The sequence below is a fragment of the Salmo salar genome, chromosome ssa20 (genome assembly GCF_905237065.1).
Source record: "Salmo salar chromosome ssa20, Ssal_v3.1, whole genome shotgun sequence".
Taxonomy (NCBI): domain Eukaryota; kingdom Metazoa; phylum Chordata; class Actinopteri; order Salmoniformes; family Salmonidae; genus Salmo; species Salmo salar.
Genome location: NC_059461.1, coordinates 72658068 through 72672171, shown reverse-complemented (window position 1 = coordinate 72672171; position 14104 = coordinate 72658068).

Sequence of the window (14104 nt, the reverse complement as noted above, 5' to 3'; positions counted from 1 at the left end):
GATGTATTTCCATCATACAAGTGGATGAAATTGAGGGGCATTTCAATGAGATGTTATACACAGATGCCTCAGATTCAATGGGGCGTGACTCCTCTAGTCCTATCCTGTGTGATGTTTCATGCTGTGTTCCTACATAAGATCTTCTTCCATACCTAGCAGTTAAGTGCAATGTTGGGTGACTCAGCTCTCTGCTAGGTTTTGCTAAAATTGCTCCCAAACTGTGTAAATAGTTTGAGCTGAGAGAGTGTGTGAGAGAGAGTGCGTGTGAGAGGATGTGTGTAATTGCAGGCTCTCCTTGTTGATTGGGTTCAGGCTCTCTGTCTGAAAGCCCTGTCTGTCCTGGAAAAGAGAAACGAGGAAGGAAGCAGGGAAATGAATGTAGTTATGAGGTTGGCAGATTTCATAGATTCATTCACTGTAATTGGACCCATTTGTGTAAAAGTATGGTTACACCCATGGGGGGTTATGTTACCAACCTGTGTGTGTGTGTGTGTGTGCACATGCTTGTCTGCACTTGCATGAGTATAGGGTCCCTAAAAGTCCCTTCCAAACTCCTCCTTTCCCTAAATATCCTCCTTTCCCTAACTATCCTCCTTTCCCTAACTATCCCCTCTTCTCAACCTCTGTTTCACCCCAATCTCTCTCTCCTCCCCTTTCTCTGACTATGTACTACATCTCTATTTCCCTCATTTCTTTTCTCTCTCCCTCTTTCCTGCCTTCTGTCTTATTCTATTCATTTCCCTCTCTTTACCTCCTCCTCTTCATCACTTCATTTCCATCTCATCTCCATCTCTGATTTTTTCCAAATATTTTCTTATGTTTCTTCCCTCTGTTCTGTTCTTTCTCCTCCCTCTTCCTCTCTTTTTCTTCCCCTCTCCTCCCTCCACATTTAAGCGCCCCAGTTGTCATGACCACTCCTGTGTAATGGGATTGTCTTTTCTCTTTTCTTCTCCCAGGTGAGTCTGTTCATCTTTTATCGCCGTGAGAACAAACACACAGGCACCAAATGAATACCTCTCAACCTCTACGGGAACAAGAGATCACAGGTTTAGAGAAAGAAAAATGGGGAAGAACACCGTTGTTGTTGGTTAGAGCGTTGGTAATTAGAGCATCGTGGGAGTGTATGAGTAAGTGTTCAAGTCAACTGGTGCAGAAGGAATGGCTGGCTGGACGGTAATGGACTGTTCCCTACCACCCGCCAACCGCGCTCATTTACTGACGCACAAACGCCCATGTCTGTGAGTCAGGGAGACATCACTCCCCTGCTACACTCTCAAGCTCTGTTTGACCACTTCTGGTCCAGAGTGGTTCAATGACAATCAGTGTGTTCTTCAACATGGTTCTGAGTCATTGAGTGCAGTTGAGTATGGTTGAGAGGGACTGATATGGTTATGTCTAGGTTAGAGGGACTGGTAGTAGAGAGAGAGAGCTGCTGACACCATCAGTTCTGTGTGATGTTATTTAGCCCCAGCAGAAAATGGGACTGTCATATAAAAGTCAGCAGAGCGCAGCAAACGTTATGTGAGAGAGACGGAGGGAGGGAGAGACAGAGGAGAGAAAGACGGAGAGAAAAAGCGGCAAGTAGAGAGACAGAGGAAGGGAGAGAATGGAAGAGAGGGTGAGAGAAAAGAGTCAGAGAATGAAAGAGAGAGTGCAAGAGAGAGGGAGACAGAAGTGGACTTTAGGGATTTTAGGAAATAAGCTGTTGGTCAGTCTGTAAACATCACCTTGGAAACAGAAAAAGACAGGTTCATACTCCATGAACACAGACCTATTTATTGTAAGGCACATCCCAACAATGAAAATGTATCACTGTTAAGAGACTCTAGCTCTGTCATTCATAACCATTCTGGGGAAAAATGTATGTCAGGTTGAATTACATTTGAATGGCATACCAATGTTGAGAGTGCCAACTTTTCTCTCTCCTTGTATCGGTTAGTACAACTTTCGGGGTATGGGCTATCTCATAAATTGTAAAAAAACAAATTCTTCCTGACATTTGTTATAAGTGTTTCTGACATTGAGTTGGGGCATCATTAAGGTATCCAGACTTCAGCAGTGTGTGTGTGTCTACTGAAGACAGAGAGAAAGGAGGTTGTGTATAAATCTCAGGGCCAGTCCAATCTGAGCACTGAGACACAGCTGGAAAGTCACTCACTCTGTCATCTGGACCAACATACTGTAACTCACACACTCATTTCCTCCTGGACACACACACACACACTTGTTTCACACACATATAACCATAATCTGGTAGTTTTAATCAATCCCCCCCGTGGTTGTGTGTGTGTTTTAGTGATTTTAGGTATTCGTTTTTGCAGTGTGTGTGTGGTGTCGCCGTGAGTCTCTGCGTGTTGTTCCACAGTCAGACTTCTGAACATTCAGACTGAAGTGATTTGGCTCCGGCGGGGGAACGAGAAAGGAAAGGTAAATAAAATGGCAGAAAGGAGGACAAACAAAGTCTCCCCTTTGATTGAATTTGTTGAGGCGTGACGTTGAGATCACAAACAGAGGTGTGTGTGTGTGTGTGTGTATGTATGCGTGCACCCAATCTGATCAAAATGAAAAGAGGTTTCCATCCCTTCAATGTTGTGTGGGTGGGGGGGGGGTCTCACTACCACTATGCTCAGTACTCTTTTACATGGCCAGGTTGGGCCCTGGAGTATGTGTTCAGTTATGTCTCGTCCTGGCCAGTGTGTCCCCTGGCTGTGCTCCACAGGTCACCCGTCCCCACTGGGGTCCCCTGAGGTCCTGTCAGAGTGACAGCCAAGGCCCCCTGCTGGTGAAAGGTGATACTCCATCCACAGCCCCTAACTGACCACAGGATCACTGCTCTGGGACTGATCTGGAGGGAGCTGTGTGTGAGGGGGTGGTTAAGAAAACATACTATCTTAGCTGTACTTCTCAACACATACCACCTCTCTCTTTCCACCCCACTCCCCCTCTTTTCATCCCTCTTTCCCTCTGTCTGTATCCTTCAGGGCGTATGTGGTTACCTGTGAGGGTGTTTTTGCCTGGGCTTTAATGGACTAGTGGAGAGGCTAGTGATGCTAGATTTATAGCCCACTCACACATGGTGGAGCCATCAAGGATCAACCCACCTCATATCCCCTGGACTCATAAAACCAGACACACTGGGGAGGGAGAAGGGGGAGGGAGAGTGTGGGGCAGGGGGGAGGGAGAGAGTGGGGGAGGGAGAGAGTGGGGCAGGAGGGAGGGAGAGAGTGGGGCAGGAGGGAGGGAGAGAGTGGGGGAGGGAGAGAGTGGGGCAGGAGGGAGGGAGGGAGCGGGCCAGGAGGGAGAGAGAGAGTGGGGCAGGAGGGAGAGGTAGAGAGGGAGTGAGAGGGAGCAGGAGGAGAGAGATGGGGCAAAAATAAGAGAGGAAGATGGTGGGAGAGAGTAAATATGTTTTCTACATAGCAGGAAGTTAGAGAGAGAAAAGAGGAGGATGGAGTGAGTGACTAAGATTAAAGTTGGTCTAGCCTTATGAGGCTGTAACTCATATTTTGATGAAAGAAACCCTTATGTTTACAGCAGCCATCTCAGGACCCTTCTCTTCCCCCTCTCCACTCTGTTTTTCCTCTCTGCCGTCCTTTTCCCTTCATCCCCTTCCTTCCTCCATGTCTCCCACTCTCCAGGTAAAATGCATATCCCTGAAGCAATAAATAAAAGGCCAGGGAAATGTTTTTCTGTACTAAAAGACAATACTGAAGTCTGCAAGGGATCCCAGCCCATTGCTTCAACCCCAACCAAACACCCATACAACATCTAAAAAACATTTCCACAACATTCCCTGTGCCTTGACAATTTTGGGTCACTATCCCATTGGGCAAAAACTGGTCGTATCAACATTGTTAATAAGTCATTTCAACCCAAAAAATCAATGTGATGAAGATGAATCAACCTGGAAAACGGATGGTTTTGCAAAAAGACATCTACGTAAGGGCATTTCATCATTTTTTGGTAGGCAGACCATTCCATAAAAATGGAGCTCTATAGGAGAAAGCCCTACCTCCAGCCGTTTGCTTAGAAATTCTAGGGACAATTAGGAGGCCTGCGTCTTGTGACCGTAGCGTACGTGTAGGTATGTACGGCAGGACCAAATCGGAAAGATAGGTAGGAGCAAGCCCATGTAATGCTTTGTAGGTTAGCAGTAAAACCTTGAAATCAGCCCTTGCCTTAACAGGAAGCCAGTGTAGGGAGGCTAGCACTGGAGTAATATGATCAAATTTTTTGGTTCTAGTCAGGATTCTAGCAGCCGTATTTAGCACTAACTGAAGTTTATTTAGTGCTTTATCCGGGTAGCCGGAAAGTAGAGCATTGCAGTAGTCCAGCCTAGAAGTAACAAAAGCATGGATTAATTTTTCTGCGTCATTTTTGGACAGAAAATTTCTGATTTTTGCAATGTTACGTAGATGGAAGAAAGCTGTCCTTGAAACAGTCTTGATATGTTCTTCAAAAGAGAGATCAGGGTCCAGAGTAACGCCGAGGTCCTTCACAGTTTTATTTGAGACGACTGTACAACCATCCAGATTAATTGTCAGATTCAACAGAAGATCTCTTTGTTTCTTGGGACCTAGAACAAGCATCTCTGTTTTGTCCGAGTTTAAAAGTAGAAAGTTTGCAGCCATCCACTTCTTTATGTCTGAAACACAGGCTTCTAGCGAGGGCAATTTTGGGGCTTCACCATGTTTCATTGAAATGTACAGCTGTGTGTCGTCCGCATAGCAGTGAAATTTAACATTATGTTTTCGAATGACATCCCCAAGAGGTAAAATATATAGTGAAAACAATAGTGGTCCTAAAACGGAACCTTGAGGAACACCGAAATTTACAATTGATTTGTCAGAAGACAAACCATTCACAGAGACAAACTGATATCTTTCCGACAGATAAGATCTAAACCAGGCCAGAACTTGTCCATGTAGACCAATTTGGGTTTCCAATCTCTCCAAAAGAATGCGCTGCCCTTAACCACAGGGCTCTCCAGAGGGTGGTGCGGTCTGCCCAACGCATCACCAGGGGCAAACTACCTGCCCTCCAGGACACCTACAGCACCCGATGTCACAGTAAGGCCAATAAGATCATCAAAGACAACAACCACCTGAGCCACTGCCTGTTCACCCTGCTATCATTCAGAAGATGAGGTCAGTACAGGTGCATCAAAGCTGGGACCGAGAGACTGAAAAACAGCTTCTATCTTAAGGCCTTCAGACTGTTAAATATTGTTAAATAGCCATCACTAGCACATTAGAGGCTGCTGCCCTATATACATAGACTTGGAATCCCTGGCCACTTTAATAATGGAACACTAGTCACTTTAATAATATTTACATATTTTGCATTACTCATCTCATATGTATACTGTATTCTATCCTATTCTAATGTATCTTAATTAATCTATGCCGCTCTGACTGCCCGCCCATATATTTATATATTCTTAATTCCATTCCTTTACTTTAGATTTGTATGTATTGTTGTGAAATTGTTAGATATTACTGTTAGATATTACTGCACTACTAGAGCTAGAAACACAAGCATTTCGCTACACCTGCAATAACATCTGCTAAACACGTGTAAGTGACAAATAAAATGTGATTTGATTTGACATGTTGAATGTTTTTTGTTGACAACTCAACCAAATGTAAATCAAAACTAGACGTTGATAGAATGACGATCAGAGATAAAAGTATAAAAAATATATCCAAAATAAAACAAAAATGTAGTTTGAATGACACTGAGGGCAGTGTTTTTACAGCTAATGCCGGTTTGCCTGTGGCTGATGCTTTGCAGGTGTTAATACACATGCATATACACACACAGGTAAAAAGTGCCATACATGCACTCAAATATGCTCATTTGGCCTGGCTGTTATGATTTTTGTTGTCCATGATGTCTTTTGTTTTTTGCATTGTTGTTTTCTGTTTTCCTTTGTCTTTGTCTTTTCCTCTTTTGTTCATTTTCTTGGTTATTTGGGGGGTGGGGAATGGATTAAAAAAAAAGTAATCTTATTTTGTTGGGGGTTGGGGGGCTGTGGGAGGGTCTCGGATAGTTGAGGGGCAGCTCTTGGGGAACTGTGGGGGGATCTTGGAGGGCTGGTGGCCTGGCGGTTGGGAGCTTGGGCCGGTGGCTGATGGATCGCTGGTTTGGGTCCCCATTTCTGACCTTGTGGGAGATCTGTCGACGTGCCCTTGAGCAGGGCGTTGACCCTGGTTGCTTCTGTGTGTCGCTCTGGATGGGAGTCTGTTAGATGACTAATGTGATGTAGTAGTTGAGCGGCTTCACTGCAAGTATATTGTATGTTTTAAATATTCAATAATAAAAACTACATGTTGAACTGACTTCTGTGCCCAGTGAGGTGTTGTTAAGTGTATCTTTACAGCTATAGAAATTCACACCAACAGCCTACCTTTCTACCTTTATCCTGCTGACAGTTGACTTTAGAAATCCAAACTCTCCTCTTCCGTTATCGCTATAGTAACAGCAGCTACCTGCATTGGGACTTGGAAATGAACAGGTATAAATATTGGAGATTGGGTTTGTGGCTCCGGCTAAACTTCATCTGTTAGACTGGGACAGCTGTTCTCATCTACTCAGAATATTTACAATGGCTGAGCGCACATAAACACAGAGGTTCGACTCATTCATACACGCCACTTCAGAGGACACACGCAAGGTTGTACGCACGCGAACACGCTTCTACGAGGACACACACATACAGCCACTCCCTCCCTGGCTCCTTGACAGGTAGGATGGAGACAGAGTTATTAGTAAGGTAATATGGTGACTTTAGCTCAGAGTCCAAGCTCCTCTAGGGAAGTTCATGCTGACCTCCACACTCCACTGACCTGGCTTCTCATTAGACAGAAACATGCTGACACTCCCTACGCCACACATTACCAAACCTGACCTCTCATCACTTATTCTCTTTCTTTCTCTCTCTCTCTGTCTCTCTCTGTCTCTCTCTTTCTCCCCCCCTCTCTCTCACTCACTTGTTCTTTCTCTCCTTGATGCTCTTGGTCTTTGTAGTCTTTTACAGACTGAAGGACTTTTTATTTAATTCCTCTCCTTTTGTGTTTCTCTCTTTTGCTGTTAATATTTTCTCTAACTCGACTTCTCTTTCATTTTGTTCCCCTTCCCCTCTTTTTCTCCATCTCTCTATCCATCCATACTTCCCCCTCTCCTCTTTCTCTGTCCTCTATCCCTCTTCCTTCTCCCTCTTTCTCTGGATATCCCTCCACCCTCTCCTTCGTACTCTCCCCCTCTATCTCTCCCCTCCTCTCTCCGACCCCATATCCCTTCATCCTCCACCCTCCACCGTACTTTCTCCCCCCTCTCTTTCAGAGGATAGTGTATGGGCATGGTAGCTTTGATAGTGAGTGAGGGGAGTAGAGCTGGGGCCATGTGCTTGTTCTGATAAGCCCAGTGTTCTCCTCTTAGGGACCCTGGCCCTCTGCCAGACCTTCCCTTATTCTACCCCCCAAAGTCCCTGTACACACACACATACACCAAACACAAACACTGCGCGCGTACAAGCACATGCACGCACCTCACGTACAAGTGCACGTGTGCACACACACTCACACACACACACTCACTCACTCACTCACTCACTCACTCACTCACTCACTCACTCACTCACCCCCACACACAAACACATCGGAGCACAGTCAGAGACCCAACGACCGGAGCATTACTGCAGTTACAGATGATGTCTTTGTTGATGTTGCTGTGTTTGTCAGTGCTCATGTTTCCCAGTGAAGAGTTGGCCTCACGCTGTGTGAGTGTTACCTGATGCCTGACATCCATGTTAGAGAAATTAATCACAGCTAGTTAGATAAGAGGCATTCATAGAGTACTGAATCATTGTCCCTGATCTTGTTAGTCCATTCATAGAGTACTGAATCATTGTCCCTGATCTTGTTAGTCCATTCATAGAGTACTGAATCATTGTCACTGATCTTGTTAGTCCATTCATAGAGTACTGAATCATTGTCCCTGATCTTGTTAGTCCATTCATAGAGTACTGAATCATTGTCACTGATCTTGTTAGTCCATTCATTGAGTACTGAATCATTGTCACTGATCTTGTTAGTCCATTCATAGAGTACTGAATCATTGTCCCTGATCTTGTTAGTCCATTCAAAGATGATTAATAACATCAGTTTAGTAGCATCGTCCTTATTTCTCTTATAAGAGGAGGGCAGACATGGCCATGAGGAAACTAAAACACACACACACTATGAATCTAATGAATAGGGCATTTTGTTAGCGTGTGTGTGACTCGGCTCATGTGTTTGGTAGTTTTCTGTGATTAAGTGACTGAGTGTGTTCTCTCCCTTTTATGGACACGATTTATCGGCCCCAGACTCCACAGTGAACATTAATAGGTGGCTGCAGAGACTTTGTGATCCATCTGAACTATGAAAGAGGGAGAGAGAGTGGGAGGAGAGAGAAAGAGATAGTGAAAGGTAATCTTTCTGAACTTTGAAAGATGGAGAAAGAGATCTGATCCATTTAAACTATTAGGCTACAGGAAGACGAGAGTTGGTTTCAAGATGATGCAAGATAGAGGGGAGCATGAGGGTTTGGAAAGAGGTGGAATGGGTAGAACGGATGGAAAAGGAGAAATGGATAGCAAACGGGTGGGGGGGAGTAGGCAAGCAATGGAGAGAGGGTGGCAGGCAGGCAGATAGCCTAGAGGTTATGAGCGTTGGGCCAGTAACTGAAAGGTCGCTGGTTCGAATCCCCAAGTCGACTAGGTGAAATCTGTCTGTGCCCTTGAGCAAGGCATTTAACCCTGAGGATAAAAGAGTGTGATAAATGACATAGTTGTAAAAAAAGAGAATTTAGTGGAGTGATGACGTAGGTGGTTGCTCGTTCCTGAACACCTTTACTATTAACAAACTATTATTCCCAATTCACGTGTTCAACCTACAGAATACTTAACATTTCATCAACTGCAAAAAGCTGTCCAGCGGGCTTATCACTTTGCTTTTCAAGTGATTTTGTGATTGCTGGACTTATGCCGCTTTAGAGCCAGTTGTGCTGTGTGGTTGATTTTCAGCTCTTCCTTACTCTTTCATGATTGGTTGAGAGTGCAGGACTAGTCAATGAGGTCAGGTGTGATGTGTGTGTGTTGATGTGTGGACAACCCCACTGACATCAAAGGCAGGACACAGCCTGGTCCCATTGTGTTAACTGCATCACGCTGCATCTGATCCAAGCCTTGCATCGTGTCATATCCTTTGTGCATGTATGAGTGTCTGTGTGTTTGAAAGTGTGGTGGTGGAACACTTGAGAGAGAGTGTGTGTGAGGGAATAGGAGACAGGCCAGCGCGAGAAAGGCAGGAGCGAGAAGGGAGAGAGTGTGGGAGTGGTAGAGAGACAGTGTGAGGATGAGGATGAGAGTGGTAGAGAGACAGTGTGAGTGTGAGGATGGGAGTGGTAGAGAGACAGTGAGTGTGTGAGGATGGGAGTGGTAGAGAGACAGTGTGTGGGAGGATGGGAGTGGTAGAGAGACAGTGTGAGGATGAGGATGAGAGTGGTAGAGAGACAGTGTGAGGATGGGAGTGGTAGAAAGAGTGTGAGTGTGAGGATGAGAGTGGTAGAGAGACAGTGTGAGTGTGAGGATGGGAGTGGTAGAGAGACAGTGAGTGGGAGGATGGGAGTGGTAGAGAGACAGTGTGTGTGTGAGGATGGGAGTGGTAGAGAGACAGTGTGTGTGGGAGGATGGGAGTGGTAGAGAGACAGTGTGTGGGAGGATGGGAGTGGTAGAGAGACAGTGTGTGTGTGAGGATGGGAGTGGTAGAGAGACAGTGAGTGGGAGGATGGGAGTGGTAGAGAGACAGTGTGTGTGTGAGGATGGGAGTGGTAGAGAGACAGTGAGTGTGAGGATGAGAGTGGTAGAGAGACAGTGTGAGTGTGAGGATGGGAGTGGTAGAGAGACAGTGTGTGTGTGAGGATGGGAGTGGTAGAGAGACAGTGAGTGGGAGGATGGGAGTGGTAGAGAGACAGTGTGTGTGTGAGGATGGGAGTGGTAGAGAGACAGTGTGTGGGAGGATGAGAGTGGTAGAGAGACAGTGTGTGTGGGAGGATGGGAGTGGTAGAGAGACAGTGAGTGTGTGAGGATGGGAGTGGTAGAGAGACAGTGTGTGGGAGGATGGGAGTGGTAGAGAGACAGTGTGAGGATGAGGATGAGAGTGGTAGAGAGACAGTGTGAGGATGGGAGTGGTAGAAAGAGTGTGAGTGTGAGGATGAGAGTGGTAGAGAGACAGTGTGTGGGAGGATGGGAGTGGTAGAGAGACAGTGTGAGTGTGAGGATGGGAGTGGTAGAGAGACAGTGTGTGTGGGAGGATGGGAGTGGTAGAGACAGTGTGTGTGGGATGATGGGAGTGGTAGAGACAGTGTGTGTGGGAGGATGGGAGTAGTAAAGAGACAGTGTGTGGGAGGATGGGAGTGGTAGAGAGACGGTGTGTGGGAGGATCGGAGTGGTTGAGAGACAGTGTGTGTGGGAGGATGGGAGTGGTAGAGAGACGGTGTGTGGGAGGATCGGAGTGGTTGAGAGACCATGTGTGTGGGAGGATGGGAGTGGTAGAGAGACAGTGTGTGTGGGAGGATGGGAGTGGTAGAGAGACGGTGTGTGGGAGGATCGGAGTGGTTGAGAGACCATGTGTGTGGGAGGATGGGAGTGGTAGAGAGACAGTGTGTGTGGGAGGATGGGAGTGGTAGAGAGACAGTGTGTGTGGGAGGATGGGAGTGGTAGAGAGACAGTGTGTGTGTGGGAAGATGGGAGTGGTAGAGAGACGGTGTGTGGGAGGATGGGAGTGGTAGAGAGACGGTGTGTGGGAGGATGGGAGTGGTAGAGAGACAGTGTGTGTGGGAGGATGGGAGTGGTAGAGAGACAGTGTGTGTGGGAGGATGGGAGTGGTAGAGAGACAGTGTCTGTGTGAGGATGGGAGTGGTAGAGAGACAGTGTGTGGGAGGATGGGAGTGGTAGAGAGACAGTGTGTGTGGGAGAATGGGAGTGGTAGAGAGACAGTGTGTGTGTGTGGGAAGATGGGAGTGGTAGAGAGACGGTGTGTGGGAGGATGGGAGTGGTAGAGAGACGGTGTGTGTGGGAGGATGGGAGTGGTAGAGAGACAGTGTGTGGGAGGATGGGAGTGGTAGAGAGACAGTGTGTGTGGGAGGATGGGAGTGGTACAGAGACAGTGTGTGGGAGGATGGGAGTGGTAGAGAGATGGTGTGTGGGAGGATGGGAGTGGTACAGACAGTGTGTGTGGGAGGATGGGAGTGGTAGAGAGACAGTGTGTGTGGGAGGATGGGAGTGGTAGAGAGACAGTGTGTGGGAGGATGAGAGTGGTTGAGAGACAGTGTGTGTGAGGATGGGAGTGGTAGAGAGACAGTGTGTGTGGGAGGATGGGAGTGGTAGAGAGTTGGTGTGTGTGGGAGGATGGGAGTGGTAGAGAGACAGTGTGTGGGAGGATGGGAGTGGTAGAGAGACAGTGTGTGTGGGAGGATGGGAGTGGTAGAGAGACAGTGTGTGTGGGAGGATGGGAGTGGTAGAGAGACAGTGAGTGTGTGAGGATGGGAGTGGTAGAGAGACAGTGTGAGGATGAGGATGAGAGTGGTAGAGAGACAGTGTGAGGATGGGAGTGGTAGAGAGAGTGTGAGTGTGAGGATGAGAGTGGTAGAGAGACAGTGTGAGTGTGAGGATGGGAGTGGTAGAGAGACAGTGTGTGTGTGAGGATGGGAGTGGTAGAGAGACAGTGTGAGTGTGAGAATGGGAGTGGTAGAGAGACAGTGTGTGGGAGGATGAGAGTGGTAGAGAGACAGTGTGTGTGGGAGGATGGGAGTGGTAGAGAGACAGTGTGTGTGTGGGAAGATGGGAGTGGTAGAGAGACGGTGTGTCGGAGGATGGGAGTGGTAGAGAGACGGTGTGTGTGGGAGGATGGGAGTTGTAGAGAGACAGTGTGTGGGAGGATGGGAGTGGTAGAGAGACAGTGTGTGTGGGAGGATGGGAGTGGTAGAGAGACAGTGTGTGTGGGAGGATGGGAGTGGTAGAGAGATGGTGTGTGGGAGGATGGGAGTGGTAGAGACAGTGTGTGTGGGAGGATGGGAGTGGTAGAGAGACAGTGTGTGTGGGAGGATGGGAGTGGTAGAGAGACAGTGTGTGGGAGGATGGGAGTGGTAGAGAGATGGTGTGTGGGAGGATGGGAGTGGTAGAGAGACAGTGTGTGTGGGAGGATGGGAGTGGTAGAGAGACGGTGTGTGGGAGGATCGGAGTGGTTGAGAGACCATGTGTGTGGGAGGATGGGAGTGGTAGAGAGACAGTGTGTGTGGGAGGATGGGAGTGGTAGAGAGACAGTGTGTGTGGGAGGATGGGAGTGGTAGAGAGACAGTGTGTGTGTGGGAAGATGGGAGTGGTAGAGAGACGGTGTGTGGGAGGATGGGAGTGGTAGAGAGACGGTGTGTGGGAGGATGGGAGTGGTAGAGAGACAGTGTGTGTGGGAGGATGGGAGTGGTAGAGAGACAGTGTGTGTGGGAGGATGGGAGTGGTAGAGAGACAGTGTCTGTGTGAGGATGGGAGTGGTAGAGAGACAGTGTGTGGGAGGATGGGAGTGGTAGAGAGACAGTGTGTGTGGGAGAATGGGAGTGGTAGAGAGACAGTGTGTGTGTGGGAAGATGGGAGTGGTAGAGAGACGGTGTGTGGGAGGATGGGAGTGGTAGAGAGACGGTGTGTGTGGGAGGATGGGAGTGGTAGAGAGACAGTGTGTGGGAGGATGGGAGTGGTAGAGAGACAGTGTGTGTGGGAGGATGGGAGTAGTAAAGAGACAGTGTGTGGGAGGATGGGAGTGGTAGAGAGATGGTGTGTGGGAGGATGGGAGTGGTACAGACAGTGTGTGTGGGAGGATGGGAGTGGTAGAGAGACAGTGTGTGTGGGAGGATGGGAGTGGTAGAGAGACAGTGTGTGGGAGGATGAGAGTGGTTGAGAGACAGTGTGTGTGAGGATGGGAGTGGTAGAGAGACAGTGTGTGTGGGAGGATGGGAGTGGTAGAGAGTTGGTGTGTGTGGGAGGATGGGAGTGGTAGAGAGACAGTGTGTGGGAGGATGGGAGTGGTAGAGAGACAGTGTGTGTGGGAGGATGGGAGTGGTAGAGAGACAGTGTGTGTGGGAGGATGGGAGTGGTAGAGAGACAGTGAGTGTGTGAGGATGGGAGTGGTAGAGAGACAGTGTGAGGATGAGGATGAGAGTGGTAGAGAGACAGTGTGAGGATGGGAGTGGTAGAGAGAGTGTGAGTGTGAGGATGAGAGTGGTAGAGAGACAGTGTGAGTGTGAGGATGGGAGTGGTAGAGAGACAGTGTGTGTGTGAGGATGGGAGTGGTAGAGAGACAGTGTGAGTGTGAGAATGGGAGTGGTAGAGAGACAGTGTGTGGGAGGATGAGAGTGGTAGAGAGACAGTGTGTGTGGGAGGATGGGAGTGGTAGAGAGACAGTGTGTGTGTGGGAAGATGGGAGTGGTAGAGAGACGGTGTGTCGGAGGATGGGAGTGGTAGAGAGACGGTGTGTGTGGGAGGATGGGAGTTGTAGAGAGACAGTGTGTGGGAGGATGGGAGTGGTAGAGAGACAGTGTGTGTGGGAGGATGGGAGTGGTAGAGAGACAGTGTGTGTGGGAGGATGGGAGTGGTAGAGAGATGGTGTGTGGGAGGATGGGAGTGGTAGAGACAGTGTGTGTGGGAGGATGGGAGTGGTAGAGAGACAGTGTGTGTGGGAGGATGGGAGTGGTAGAGAGACAGTGTGTGGGAGGATGAGAGTGGTTGAGAGACAGTGTGTGTGAGGATGGGAGTGGTAGAGAGACAGTGTGTGTGGGAGGATGGGAGTGGTAGAGAGTTGGTGTGTGTGGGAGGATGGGAGTGGTAGAGAGACAGTGTGTGGGAGGATGGGAGTGGTAGAGAGACAGTGTGTGTGGGAGGATGGGAGTGGTAGAGAGACAGTGAGTGTGTGAGGATGGGAGTGGTAGAGAGACAGTGTGTGTGTGAGGATGGGAGTGGTAGAGAGACAGTGTGTGTGTGAGGATGGGAGTGGTAGAGTGACAGTGTGTGGGA